General features: G+C 49.2%; 16 non-coding genes and 5 pseudogenes across 16 annotated transcripts; all 21 read left to right on the top strand.

The window, feature by feature from the left end:
• The first annotated feature begins 452 nt into the window (after positions 1 to 452).
• Positions 453 to 571, top strand: LOC140217561 (5S ribosomal RNA). Its single transcript, XR_011894139.1, has one exon. It is a non-coding gene; the product is annotated as a 5S ribosomal RNA (ribosomal RNA).
• Positions 572 to 1,077: 506 nt separating this feature from the next.
• LOC140217731 (5S ribosomal RNA) lies at positions 1,078 to 1,196 on the top strand. The gene has a single exon (XR_011894318.1). It is a non-coding gene; the product is annotated as a 5S ribosomal RNA (ribosomal RNA).
• A 512-nt stretch (positions 1,197 to 1,708) lies between these two features.
• Positions 1,709 to 1,827, top strand: LOC140217780 (5S ribosomal RNA; annotated as a pseudogene).
• A 510-nt stretch (positions 1,828 to 2,337) lies between these two features.
• On the top strand, positions 2,338 to 2,456 carry LOC140217815 (5S ribosomal RNA; annotated as a pseudogene).
• Positions 2,457 to 2,968: 512 nt separating this feature from the next.
• LOC140217560 (5S ribosomal RNA) lies at positions 2,969 to 3,087 on the top strand. The gene has a single exon (XR_011894138.1). It is a non-coding gene; the product is annotated as a 5S ribosomal RNA (ribosomal RNA).
• A 510-nt stretch (positions 3,088 to 3,597) lies between these two features.
• Positions 3,598 to 3,716, top strand: LOC140217814 (5S ribosomal RNA; annotated as a pseudogene).
• Positions 3,717 to 4,225: 509 nt separating this feature from the next.
• On the top strand, positions 4,226 to 4,344 carry LOC140217559 (5S ribosomal RNA). The gene has a single exon (XR_011894137.1). It is a non-coding gene; the product is annotated as a 5S ribosomal RNA (ribosomal RNA).
• Positions 4,345 to 4,853: 509 nt separating this feature from the next.
• LOC140217558 (5S ribosomal RNA) lies at positions 4,854 to 4,972 on the top strand. The gene has a single exon (XR_011894136.1). It is a non-coding gene; the product is annotated as a 5S ribosomal RNA (ribosomal RNA).
• A 506-nt stretch (positions 4,973 to 5,478) lies between these two features.
• On the top strand, positions 5,479 to 5,597 carry LOC140217557 (5S ribosomal RNA). Its single transcript, XR_011894135.1, has one exon. It is a non-coding gene; the product is annotated as a 5S ribosomal RNA (ribosomal RNA).
• Positions 5,598 to 6,106: 509 nt separating this feature from the next.
• Positions 6,107 to 6,225, top strand: LOC140217556 (5S ribosomal RNA). Its single transcript, XR_011894134.1, has one exon. It is a non-coding gene; the product is annotated as a 5S ribosomal RNA (ribosomal RNA).
• A 506-nt stretch (positions 6,226 to 6,731) lies between these two features.
• LOC140217730 (5S ribosomal RNA) lies at positions 6,732 to 6,850 on the top strand. The gene has a single exon (XR_011894317.1). It is a non-coding gene; the product is annotated as a 5S ribosomal RNA (ribosomal RNA).
• A 512-nt stretch (positions 6,851 to 7,362) lies between these two features.
• LOC140217555 (5S ribosomal RNA) lies at positions 7,363 to 7,481 on the top strand. The gene has a single exon (XR_011894133.1). It is a non-coding gene; the product is annotated as a 5S ribosomal RNA (ribosomal RNA).
• Positions 7,482 to 7,991: 510 nt separating this feature from the next.
• Positions 7,992 to 8,110, top strand: LOC140217813 (5S ribosomal RNA; annotated as a pseudogene).
• Positions 8,111 to 8,619: 509 nt separating this feature from the next.
• Positions 8,620 to 8,738, top strand: LOC140217554 (5S ribosomal RNA). The gene has a single exon (XR_011894132.1). It is a non-coding gene; the product is annotated as a 5S ribosomal RNA (ribosomal RNA).
• A 509-nt stretch (positions 8,739 to 9,247) lies between these two features.
• On the top strand, positions 9,248 to 9,366 carry LOC140217553 (5S ribosomal RNA). Its single transcript, XR_011894131.1, has one exon. It is a non-coding gene; the product is annotated as a 5S ribosomal RNA (ribosomal RNA).
• A 509-nt stretch (positions 9,367 to 9,875) lies between these two features.
• On the top strand, positions 9,876 to 9,994 carry LOC140217729 (5S ribosomal RNA). The gene has a single exon (XR_011894316.1). It is a non-coding gene; the product is annotated as a 5S ribosomal RNA (ribosomal RNA).
• Positions 9,995 to 10,500: 506 nt separating this feature from the next.
• On the top strand, positions 10,501 to 10,619 carry LOC140217552 (5S ribosomal RNA). The gene has a single exon (XR_011894130.1). It is a non-coding gene; the product is annotated as a 5S ribosomal RNA (ribosomal RNA).
• Positions 10,620 to 11,124: 505 nt separating this feature from the next.
• On the top strand, positions 11,125 to 11,243 carry LOC140217551 (5S ribosomal RNA). Its single transcript, XR_011894129.1, has one exon. It is a non-coding gene; the product is annotated as a 5S ribosomal RNA (ribosomal RNA).
• Positions 11,244 to 11,752: 509 nt separating this feature from the next.
• On the top strand, positions 11,753 to 11,871 carry LOC140217550 (5S ribosomal RNA). The gene has a single exon (XR_011894128.1). It is a non-coding gene; the product is annotated as a 5S ribosomal RNA (ribosomal RNA).
• Positions 11,872 to 12,380: 509 nt separating this feature from the next.
• LOC140217549 (5S ribosomal RNA) lies at positions 12,381 to 12,499 on the top strand. Its single transcript, XR_011894127.1, has one exon. It is a non-coding gene; the product is annotated as a 5S ribosomal RNA (ribosomal RNA).
• A 510-nt stretch (positions 12,500 to 13,009) lies between these two features.
• On the top strand, positions 13,010 to 13,128 carry LOC140217799 (5S ribosomal RNA; annotated as a pseudogene).
• The last annotated feature ends 204 nt before the right edge of the window (positions 13,129 to 13,332 follow it).

The raw sequence follows: 13,332 nt of genomic DNA, 5'->3' as shown, positions 1-13,332 counted from the left end.
ACACTCACGTGTGGGTTGTTTTATTTACTGTTACATTCAACTGGCGCAGCCTACTGGTAGAGCCAACGTCGAAGTGCAAAAACAATATGCAAGCCGCCAGGCGATTGTACGCGCAGTGACGGTGGTAACCGGTATAAGTAACGGTGCAAAATTTAGTCGCACAAACTGCTAACCGTTTACCTATTACACCCGTATCCAGCTCAGTGACAATCAATAACTTGCCGCATTGCTAGCGCCAAACGTGGGCTGCAGCGGACGCAAATCGTTGCTCTCGTCCTCTTGTTTTATTGCCAGCTCGACTCGGCAGCGACTAACCATAACAAACGGAGCAATCCACGTACACGACGTGTGCCTGTACTATCAACGGAAAGACAGTGCCGCGTACGTGCTGTAGCAATACGTTGCGAATGCACATAGCACGATACAGGTGCAGTCGTAAACATAGCATCCCTGCCATCGGCCATACCATGCTGAATACGCCGGTTCTCGTCCGATCCCCGAAGCTAAGCAGCATTGGGCTCGGTCAGTACTTGGGAGGGAGACCACCTGGGAACACCGAGTGCTGATGGCACCCTTCTTTTTGCATTTTTTTATTGCGTGCTTCTGTGACTTATTTTTTTTTTTTACACTCACGTGTGGGTTGTTTTATTTACTGTTACATTCAACTGGCGCAGCCTACTGGTAGAGCCAACGTCGAAGTGCAAAAACAATATGCAAGCCGCCAGGCGATTGTACGCGCAGTGACGGTGGTAACCGGTATAAGTAACGGTGCAAAATTTAGTCGCACAAACTGCTAACCGTTTACCTATTACACCCGTATCCAGCTCAGTGACAATCAATAACTTGCCGCATTGCTAGCGCCAAACGTGGGCTGCAGCGGACGCAAATCGTTGCTCTCGTCCTCTTGTTTTATTGCCAGCTCGACTCGGCAGCGACTAACCATAACAAACGGAGCAATCCACGTACACGACGTGTGCCTGTACTATCAACGGAAAGACAGTGCCGCGTACGTGCTGTAGCAATACGTTGCGAATGCACATAGCACGATACAGGTGCAGTCGTAAACATAGCATCCCTGCCATCGGCCATACCATGCTGAATACGCCGGTTCTCGTCCGATCCCCGAAGCTAAGCAGCATTGGGCTCGGTCAGTACTTGGGAGGAAGACCACCTGGGAACACCGAGTGCTGATGGCACCCTTGTTTTTGCATTTTTTTATTGCGTGCTTCTGTGACTTATTTTTTTTTTTTTTTTTTACACTCACGTGTGGGTTGTTTTATTTACTGTTACATTCAACTGGCGCAGCCTACTGGTAGAGCCAACGTCGAAGTGCAAAAACAAAATGCAAGCCGCTAGGCGATTGTACGCGCAGTGACGGTGGTAACCGGTATAAGTAATGGTGCAAAATTTAGTCGCACAAACTGCTAACCGTTTACCTATTACACCCGTATCCAGCTCAGTGACAATCAATAACTTGGCGCATTGCTAGCGCCAAACGTGGGCTGCAGCGGACGCAAATCGTTGCTCTCGTCCTCGTGTTTTATTGCCAGCTCGACTCGGCAGCAACTAACCATAACAAACGGAGCAATCCACGTACACGACGTGTGCCTGTACTATCAACGGAAAGACAGTGCCGCGTACGTGCTGTAGCAATACGTTGCGAATGCACATAGCACGATACAGGTGCAGTCGTAAACATAGCATCCCTGCCATCGGCCATACCATGCTGAATACGCCGGTTCTCGTCCGATCCCCGAAGCTAAGCAGCATTGAGCTCGGTCAGTACTTGGGAGGGAGACCACCTGGGAACACCGAGTGCTGATGGCACCCTTGTTTTTGCATTTTTTTATTGCGTGCTTCTGTGACTTATTTTTTTTTTTTTTTTACACTCACGTGTGGGTTGTTTTATTTACTGTTACATTCAACTGGCGCAGCCTACTGGTAGAGCCAACGTCGAAGTGCAAAAAGAAAATGCAAGCCGCTAGGCGATTGTACGCGCAGTGACGGTGGTAACCGGTATAAGTAATGGTGCAAAATTTAGTCGCACAAACTGCTAACCGTTTACCTATTACACCCGTATCCAGCTCAGTGACAATCAATAACTTGGCGCATTGCTAGCGCCAAACGTGGGCTGCAGCGGACGCAAATCGTTGCTCTCGTCCTCGTGTTTTATTGCCAGCTCGACTCGGCAGCAACTAACCATAACAAACGGAGCAATCCACGTACACGACGTGTGCCTGTACTATCAACGGAAAGACAGTGCCGCGTACGTGCTGTAGCAATACGTTGCGAATGCACATAGCACGATACAGGTGCAGTCGTAAACATAGCATCCCTGCCATCGGCCATACCATGCTGAATACGCCGTTTCTCGTCCGATCCCCGAAGCTAAGCAGCATTGGGCTCGGTCAGTACTTGGGAGGGAGACCACCTGGGAACACCGAGTGCTGATGGCACCCTTCTTTTTGGATTTTTTTATTGCGTGCTTCTGTGACTTATTTTTTTTTTTTTTTTTTACACTCACGTGTGGGTTGTTTTATTTACTGTTACATTCAACTGGCGCAGCCTACTGGTAGAGCCAACGTCGAAGTGCAAAAACAAAATGCAAGCCGCTAGGCGATTGTACGCGCAGTGACGGTGGTAACCGGTATAAGTAATGGTGCAAAATTTAGTCGCACAAACTGCTAACCGTTTACCTATTACACCCGTATCCAGCTCAGTGACAATCAATAACTTGGCGCATTGCTAACGCCAAACGTGGGCTGCAGCGGACGCAAATCGTTGCTCTCGTCCTCGTGTTTTATTGCCAGCTCGACTCGGCAGCAACTAACCATAACAAACGGAGCAATCCACGTACACGACGTGTGCCTGTACTATCAACGGAAAGACAGTGCCGCGTACGTGCTGTAGCAATACGTTGCGAATGCACATAGCACGATACAGGTGCAGTCGTAAACATAGCATCCCTGCCATCGGCCATACCATGCTGAATACGCCGGTTCTCGTCCGATCCCCGAAGCTAAGCAGCATTGGGCTCGGTCAGTACTTGGGAGGGAGACCACCTGGGAACACCGAGTGCTGATGGCACCCTTGTTTTTGCATTTTTTTATTGCGTGCTTCTGTGACTTATTTTTTTTTTTTTTTTACACTCACGTGTGGGTTGTTTTATTTACTGTTACATTCAACTGGCGCAGCCTACTGGTAGAGCCAACGTCGAAGTGCAAAAAGAAAATGCAAGCCGCTAGGCGATTGTACGCGCAGTGACGGTGGTAACCGGTATAAGTAATGGTGCAAAATTTAGTCGCACAAACTGCTAACCGTTTACCTATTACACCCGTATCCAGCTCAGTGACAATCAATAACTTGGCGCATTGCTAGCGCCAAACGTGGGCTGCAGCGGACGCAAATCGTTGCTCTCGTCCTCGTGTTTTATTGCCAGCTCGACTCGGCAGCAACTAACCATAACAAACGGAGCAATCCACGTACACGACGTGTGCCTGTACTATCAACGGAAAGACAGTGCCGCGTACGTGCTGTAGCAATACGTTGCGAATGCACATAGCACGATACAGGTGCAGTCGTAAACATAGCATCCCTGCCATCGGCCATACCATGCTGAATACGCCGTTTCTCGTCCGATCCCCGAAGCTAAGCAGCATTGGGCTCGGTCAGTACTTGGGAGGGAGACCACCTGGGAACACCGAGTGCTGATGGCACCCTTCTTTTTGCATTTTTTTATTGCGTGCTTCTGTGACTTATTTTTGTTTTTTTTTACACTCACGTGTGGGTTGTTTTATTTACTGTTACATTCAACTGGCGCAGCCTACTGGTAGAGCCAACGTCGAAGTGCAAAAACAATATGCAAGCCGCCAGGCGATTGTACGCGCAGTGACGGTGGTAACCGGTATAAGTAACGGTGCAAAATTTAGTCGCACAAACTGCTAACCGTTTACCTATTACACCCGTATCCAGCTCAGTGACAATCAATAACTTGCCGCATTGCTAGCGCCAAACGTGGGCTGCAGCGGACGCAAATCGTTGCTCTCGTCCTCTTGTTTTATTGCCAGCTCGACTCGGCAGCGACTAACCATAACAAACGGAGCAATCCACGTACACGACGTGTGCCTGTACTATCAACGGAAAGACAGTGCCGCGTACGTGCTGTAGCAATACGTTGCGAATGCACATAGCACGATACAGGTGCAGTCGTAAACATAGCATCCCTGCCATCGGCCATACCATGCTGAATACGCCGGTTCTCGTCCGATCCCCGAAGCTAAGCAGCATTGGGCTCGGTCAGTACTTGGGAGGGAGACCACCTGGGAACACCGAGTGCTGATGGCACCCTTCTTTTTGCATTTTTTTATTGCGTGCTTCTGTGACTTATTTTTTTTTTTTTTTACACTCACGTGTGGGTTGTTTTATTTACTGTTACATTCAACTGGCGCAGCCTACTGGTAGAGCCAACGTCGAAGTGCAAAAACAATATGCAAGCCGCCAGGCGATTGTACGCGCAGTGACGGTGGTAACCGGTATAAGTAACGGTGCAAAATTTAGTCGCACAAACTGCTAACCGTTTACCTATTACACCCGTATCCAGCTCAGTGACAATCAATAACTTGCCGCATTGCTAGCGCCAAACGTGGGCTGCAGCGGACGCAAATCGTTGCTCTCGTCCTCTTGTTTTATTGCCAGCTCGACTCGGCAGCGACTAACCATAACAAACGGAGCAATCCACGTACACGACGTGTGCCTGTACTATCAACGGAAAGACAGTGCCGCGTACGTGCTGTAGCAATACGTTGCGAATGCACATAGCACGATACAGGTGCAGTCGTAAACATAGCATCCCTGCCATCGGCCATACCATGCTGAATACGCCGGTTCTCGTCCGATCCCCGAAGCTAAGCAGCATTGGGCTCGGTCAGTACTTGGGAGGGAGACCACCTGGGAACACCGAGTGCTGATGGCACCCTTCTTTTTGCATTTTTTTATTGCGTGCTTCTGTGACTTATTTTTTTTTTTTACACTCACGTGTGGGTTGTTTTATTTACTGTTACATTCAACTGGCGCAGCCTACTGGTAGAGCCAACGTCGAAGTGCAAAAACAATATGCAAGCCGCTAGGCGATTGTACGCGCAGTGACGGTGGTAACCGGTATAAGTAATGGTGCAAAATTTAGTCGCACAAACTGCTAACCGTTTACCTATTACACCCGTATCCAGCTCAGTGACAATCAATAACTTGGCGCATTGCTAGCGCGAAACGTGGGCTGCAGCGGACGCAAATCGTTGCTCTCGTCCTCTTGTTTTATTGCCAGCTCGACTCGGCAGCGACTAACCATAACAAACGGAGCAATCCACGTACACGACGTGTGCCTGTACTATCAACGGAAAGACAGTGCCGCGTACGTGCTGTAGCAATACGTTGCGAATGCACATAGCACGATACAGGTGCAGTCGTAAACATAGCATCCCTGCCATCGGCCATACCATGCTGAATACGCCGGTTCTCGTCCGATCCCCGAAGCTAAGCAGCATTGGGCTCGGTCAGTACTTGGGAGGGAGACCACCTGGGAACACCGAGTGCTGATGGCACCCTTCTTTTTGCATTTTTTTATTGCGTGCTTCTGTGACTTATTTTTTTTTTTTTTTACACTCACGTGTGGGTTGTTTTATTTACTGTTACATTCAACTGGCGCAGCCTACTGGTAGAGCCAACGTCGAAGTGCAAAAACAATATGCAAGCCGCCAGGCGATTGTACGCGCAGTGACGGTGGTAACCGGTATAAGTAACGGTGCAAAATTTAGTCGCACAAACTGCTAACCGTTTACCTATTACACCCGTATCCAGCTCAGTGACAATCAATAACTTGCCGCATTGCTAGCGCCAAACGTGGGCTGCAGCGGACGCAAATCGTTGCTCTCGTCCTCTTGTTTTATTGCCAGCTCGACTCGGCAGCGACTAACCATAACAAACGGAGCAATCCACGTACACGACGTGTGCCTGTACTATCAACGGAAAGACAGTGCCGCGTACGTGCTGTAGCAATACGTTGCGAATGCACATAGCACGATACAGGTGCAGTCGTAAACATAGCATCCCTGCCATCGGCCATACCATGCTGAATACGCCGGTTCTCGTCCGATCCCCGAAGCTAAGCAGCATTGGGCTCGGTCAGTACTTGGGAGGGAGACCACCTGGGAACACCGAGTGCTGATGGCACCCTTCTTTTTGCATTTTTTTATTGCGTGCTTCTGTGACTTATTTTTTTTTTTTACACTCACGTGTGGGTTGTTTTATTTACTGTTACATTCAACTGGCGCAGCCTACTGGTAGAGCCAACGTCGAAGTGCAAAAACAATATGCAAGCCGCCAGGCGATTGTACGCGCAGTGACGGTGGTAACCGGTATAAGTAACGGTGCAAAATTTAGTCGCACAAACTGCTAACCGTTTACCTATTACACCCGTATCCAGCTCAGTGACAATCAATAACTTGCCGCATTGCTAGCGCCAAACGTGGGCTGCAGCGGACGCAAATCGTTGCTCTCGTCCTCTTGTTTTATTGCCAGCTCGACTCGGCAGCGACTAACCATAACAAACGGAGCAATCCACGTACACGACGTGTGCCTGTACTATCAACGGAAAGACAGTGCCGCGTACGTGCTGTAGCAATACGTTGCGAATGCACATAGCACGATACAGGTGCAGTCGTAAACATAGCATCCCTGCCATCGGCCATACCATGCTGAATACGCCGGTTCTCGTCCGATCCCCGAAGCTAAGCAGCATTGGGCTCGGTCAGTACTTGGGAGGAAGACCACCTGGGAACACCGAGTGCTGATGGCACCCTTGTTTTTGCATTTTTTTATTGCGTGCTTCTGTGACTTATTTTTTTTTTTTTTTTTTACACTCACGTGTGGGTTGTTTTATTTACTGTTACATTCAACTGGCGCAGCCTACTGGTAGAGCCAACGTCGAAGTGCAAAAACAAAATGCAAGCCGCTAGGCGATTGTACGCGCAGTGACGGTGGTAACCGGTATAAGTAATGGTGCAAAATTTAGTCGCACAAACTGCTAACCGTTTACCTATTACACCCGTATCCAGCTCAGTGACAATCAATAACTTGGCGCATTGCTAGCGCCAAACGTGGGCTGCAGCGGACGCAAATCGTTGCTCTCGTCCTCGTGTTTTATTGCCAGCTCGACTCGGCAGCAACTAACCATAACAAACGGAGCAATCCACGTACACGACGTGTGCCTGTACTATCAACGGAAAGACAGTGCCGCGTACGTGCTGTAGCAATACGTTGCGAATGCACATAGCACGATACAGGTGCAGTCGTAAACATAGCATCCCTGCCATCGGCCATACCATGCTGAATACGCCGGTTCTCGTCCGATCCCCGAAGCTAAGCAGCATTGGGCTCGGTCAGTACTTGGGAGGGAGACCACCTGGGAACACCGAGTGCTGATGGCACCCTTGTTTTTGCATTTTTTTATTGCGTGCTTCTGTGACTTATTTTTTTTTTTTTTTTACACTCACGTGTGGGTTGTTTTATTTACTGTTACATTCAACTGGCGCAGCCTACTGGTAGAGCCAACGTCGAAGTGCAAAAAGAAAATGCAAGCCGCTAGGCGATTGTACGCGCAGTGACGGTGGTAACCGGTATAAGTAATGGTGCAAAATTTAGTCGCACAAACTGCTAACCGTTTACCTATTACACCCGTATCCAGCTCAGTGACAATCAATAACTTGGCGCATTGCTAGCGCCAAACGTGGGCTGCAGCGGACGCAAATCGTTGCTCTCGTCCTCGTGTTTTATTGCCAGCTCGACTCGGCAGCAACTAACCATAACAAACGGAGCAATCCACGTACACGACGTGTGCCTGTACTATCAACGGAAAGACAGTGCCGCGTACGTGCTGTAGCAATACGTTGCGAATGCACATAGCACGATACAGGTGCAGTCGTAAACATAGCATCCCTGCCATCGGCCATACCATGCTGAATACGCCGTTTCTCGTCCGATCCCCGAAGCTAAGCAGCATTGGGCTCGGTCAGTACTTGGGAGGGAGACCACCTGGGAACACCGAGTGCTGATGGCACCCTTCTTTTTGCATTTTTTTATTGCGTGCTTCTGTGACTTATTTTTGTTTTTTTTTACACTCACGTGTGGGTTGTTTTATTTACTGTTACATTCAACTGGCGCAGCCTACTGGTAGAGCCAACGTCGAAGTGCAAAAACAATATGCAAGCCGCCAGGCGATTGTACGCGCAGTGACGGTGGTAACCGGTATAAGTAACGGTGCAAAATTTAGTCGCACAAACTGCTAACCGTTTACCTATTACACCCGTATCCAGCTCAGTGACAATCAATAACTTGCCGCATTGCTAGCGCCAAACGTGGGCTGCAGCGGACGCAAATCGTTGCTCTCGTCCTCTTGTTTTATTGCCAGCTCGACTCGGCAGCGACTAACCATAACAAACGGAGCAATCCACGTACACGACGTGTGCCTGTACTATCAACGGAAAGACAGTGCCGCGTACGTGCTGTAGCAATACGTTGCGAATGCACATAGCACGATACAGGTGCAGTCGTAAACATAGCATCCCTGCCATCGGCCATACCATGCTGAATACGCCGGTTCTCGTCCGATCCCCGAAGCTAAGCAGCATTGGGCTCGGTCAGTACTTGGGAGGGAGACCACCTGGGAACACCGAGTGCTGATGGCACCCTTCTTTTTGCATTTTTTTATTGCGTGCTTCTGTGACTTATTTTTTTTTTTTTTTACACTCACGTGTGGGTTGTTTTATTTACTGTTACATTCAACTGGCGCAGCCTACTGGTAGAGCCAACGTCGAAGTGCAAAAACAATATGCAAGCCGCCAGGCGATTGTACGCGCAGTGACGGTGGTAACCGGTATAAGTAACGGTGCAAAATTTAGTCGCACAAACTGCTAACCGTTTACCTATTACACCCGTATCCAGCTCAGTGACAATCAATAACTTGCCGCATTGCTAGCGCCAAACGTGGGCTGCAGCGGACGCAAATCGTTGCTCTCGTCCTCTTGTTTTATTGCCAGCTCGACTCGGCAGCGACTAACCATAACAAACGGAGCAATCCACGTACACGACGTGTGCCTGTACTATCAACGGAAAGACAGTGCCGCGTACGTGCTGTAGCAATACGTTGCGAATGCACATAGCACGATACAGGTGCAGTCGTAAACATAGCATCCCTGCCATCGGCCATACCATGCTGAATACGCCGGTTCTCGTCCGATCCCCGAAGCTAAGCAGCATTGGGCTCGGTCAGTACTTGGGAGGGAGACCACCTGGGAACACCGAGTGCTGATGGCACCCTTCTTTTTGCATTTTTTTATTGCGTGCTTCTGTGACTTATTTTTTTTTTTTTTTACACTCACGTGTGGGTTGTTTTATTTACTGTTACATTCAACTGGCGCAGCCTACTGGTAGAGCCAACGTCGAAGTGCAAAAACAATATGCAAGCCGCCAGGCGATTGTACGCGCAGTGACGGTGGTAACCGGTATAAGTAACGGTGCAAAATTTAGTCGCACAAACTGCTAACCGTTTACCTATTACACCCGTATCCAGCTCAGTGACAATCAATAACTTGCCGCATTGCTAGCGCCAAACGTGGGCTGCAGCGGACGCAAATCGTTGCTCTCGTCCTCTTGTTTTATTGCCAGCTCGACTCGGCAGCGACTAACCATAACAAACGGAGCAATCCACGTACACGACGTGTGCCTGTACTATCAACGGAAAGACAGTGCCGCGTACGTGCTGTAGCAATACGTTGCGAATGCACATAGCACGATACAGGTGCAGTCGTAAACATAGCATCCCTGCCATCGGCCATACCATGCTGAATACGCCGGTTCTCGTCCGATCCCCGAAGCTAAGCAGCATTGGGCTCGGTCAGTACTTGGGAGGAAGACCACCTGGGAACACCGAGTGCTGATGGCACCCTTGTTTTTGCATTTTTTTATTGCGTGCTTCTGTGACTTATTTTTTTTTTTTACACTCACGTGTGGGTTGTTTTATTTACTGTTACATTCAACTGGCGCAGCCTACTGGTAGAGCCAACGTCGAAGTGCAAAAACAATATGCAAGCCGCTAGGCGATTGTACGCGCAGTGACGGTGGTAACCGGTATAAGTAATGGTGCAAAATTTAGTCGCACAAACTGCTAACCGTTTACCTATTACACGCGTATCCAGCTCAGTGACAATCAATAACTTGGCGCATTGCTAGCGCCAAACGTGGGCTGCAGCGGACGCAAATCGTTGCTCTCGTCCTCGTGTTTTATTGCCAGCTCGACTCGGCAGCAACTAACCATAACAAACGGAGCAATCCACGTACACGACGTGTGCCTGTACTATCAACGGAAAGACAGTGCCGCGTACGTGCTGTAGCAATACGTTGCGAATGCACATAGCACGATACAGGTGCAGTCGTAAACATAGCATCCCTGCCATCGGCCATACCATGCTGAATACGCCGGTTCTCGTCCGATCCCCGAAGCTAAGCAGCATTGGGCTCGGTCAGTACTTGGGAGGGAGACCACCTGGGAACACCGAGTGCTGATGGCACCCTTCTTTTTGCATTTTTTTATTGCGTGCTTCTGTGACTTATTTTTTTTTTTACACTCACGTTTGGGTTGTTTTATTTACTGTTACATTCAACTGGCGCAGCCTACTGGTAGAGCCAACGTCGAAGTGCAAAAACAATATGCAAGCCGCTAGGCGATTGTACGCGCAGTGACGGTGGTAACCGGTATAAGTAATGGTGCAAAATTTAGTCGCACAAACTGCTAACCGTTTACCTATTACACCCGTATCCAGCTCAGTGACAATCAATAACTTGGCGCATTGCTAGCGCCAAACGTGGGCTGCAGCGGACGCAAATCGTTGCTCTCGTCCTCGTGTTTTATTGCCAGCTCGACTCGGCAGCAACTAACCATAACAAACGGAGCAATCCACGTACACGACGTGTGCCTGTACTATCAACGGAAAGACAGTGCCGCGTACGTGCTGTAGCAATACGTTGCGAATGCACATAGCACGATACAGGTGCAGTCGTAAACATAGCATCCCTGCCATCGGCCATACCATGCTGAATACGCCGGTTCTCGTCCGATCCCCGAAGCTAAGCAGCATTGGGCTCGGTCAGTACTTGGGAGGGAGACCACCTGGGAACACCGAGTGCTGATGGCACCCTTCTTTTTGCATTTTTTTATTGCGTGCTTCTGTGACTTATTTTTGTTTTTTTTTACACTCACGTGTGGGTTGTTTTATTTACTGTTACATTCAACTGGCGCAGCCTACTGGTAGAGCCAACGTCGAAGTGCAAAAACAATATGCAAGCCGCCAGGCGATTGTACGCGCAGTGACGGTGGTAACCGGTATAAGTAATGGTGCAAAATTTAGTCGCACAAACTGCTAACCGTTTACCTATTACACCCGTATCCAGCTCAGTGACAATCAATAACTTGCCGCATTGCTAGCGCCAAACGTGGGCTGCAGCGGACGCAAATCGTTGCTCTCGTCCTCTTGTTTTATTGCCAGCTCGACTCGGCAGCGACTAACCATAACAAACGGAGCAATCCACGTACACGACGTGTGCCTGTACTATCAACGGAAAGACAGTGCCGCGTACGTGCTGTAGCAATACGTTGCGAATGCACATAGCACGATACAGGTGCAGTCGTAAACATAGCATCCCTGCCATCGGCCATACCATGCTGAATACGCCGGTTCTCGTCCGATCCCCGAAGCTAAGCAGCATTGGGCTCGGTCAGTACTTGGGAGGGAGACCACCTGGGAACACCGAGTGCTGATGGCACCCTTCTTTTTGCATTTTTTTATTGCGTGCTTCTGTGACTTATTTTTGTTTTTTTTTACACTCACGTGTGGGTTGTTTTATTTACTGTTACATTCAACTGGCGCAGCCTACTGGTAGAGCCAACGTCGAAGTGCAAAAACAATATGCAAGCCGCCAGGCGATTGTACGCGCAGTGACGGTGGTAACCGGTATAAGTAACGGTGCAAAATTTAGTCGCACAAACTGCTAACCGTTTACCTATTACACCCGTATCCAGCTCAGTGACAATCAATAACTTGCCGCATTGCTAGCGCCAAACGTGGGCTGCAGCGGACGCAAATCGTTGCTCTCGTCCTCTTGTTTTATTGCCAGCTCGACTCGGCAGCGACTAACCATAACAAACGGAGCAATCCACGTACACGACGTGTGCCTGTACTATCAACGGAAAGACAGTGCCGCGTACGTGCTGTAGCAATACGTTGCGAATGCACATAGCACGATACAGGTGCAGTCGTAAACATAGCATCCCTGCCATCGGCCATACCATGCTGAATACGCCGGTTCTCGTCCGATCCCCGAAGCTAAGCAGCATTGGGCTCGGTCAGTACTTGGGAGGGAGACCACCTGGGAACACCGAGTGCTGATGGCACCCTTGTTTTTGCATTTTTTTATTGCGTGCTTCTGTGACTTATTTTTTTTTTTTTTTTACACTCACGTGTGGGTTGTTTTATTTACTGTTACATTCAACTGGCGCAGCCTACTGGTAGAGCCAACGTCGAAGTGCAAAAACAAAATGCAAGCCGCTAGGCGATTGTACGCGCAGTGACGGTGGTAACCGGTATAAGTAATGGTGCAAAATTTAGTCGCACAAACTGCTAACCGTTTACCTATTACACCCGTATCCAGCTCAGTGACAATCAATAACTTGGCGCATTGCTAGCGCCAAACGTGGGCTGCAGCGGACGCAAATCGTTGCTCTCGTCCTCGTGTTTTATTGCCAGCTCGACTCGGCAGCAACTAACCATAACAAACGGAGCAATCCACGTACACGACGTGTGCCTGTACTATCAACGGAAAGACAGTGCCGCGTACGTGCTGTAGCAATACGTTGCGAATGCACATAGCACGATACAGGTGCAGTCGTAAACATAGCATCCCTGCCATCGGCCATACCATGCTGAATACGCCGGTTCTCGTCCGATCCCCGAAGCTAAGCAGCATTGGTCTCGGTCAGTACTTGGGAGGGAGACCACCTGGGAACACCGAGTGTTGATGGCACCCTTCTTTTTGCATTTTTTTATTGCGTGCTTCTGTGACTTATTTTTTTTTTTACACTCACGTGTGGGTTGTTTTATTTACTGTTACATTCAACTGGCGCAGCCTACTGGTAGAGCCAACGTCGAAGTGCAAAAACAATATGCAAGCCGCTAGGCGATTGTACGCGCAGTGACGGTGGTAACCGGTATAAGTAATGGTGCAAAA

The sequence above is a fragment of the Dermacentor andersoni genome, chromosome 4 (assembly GCF_023375885.2).
Source record: "Dermacentor andersoni chromosome 4, qqDerAnde1_hic_scaffold, whole genome shotgun sequence".
Classification (NCBI taxonomy): domain Eukaryota; kingdom Metazoa; phylum Arthropoda; class Arachnida; order Ixodida; family Ixodidae; genus Dermacentor; species Dermacentor andersoni.
This window is presented reverse-complemented; position numbering and strand designations above follow the sequence as displayed.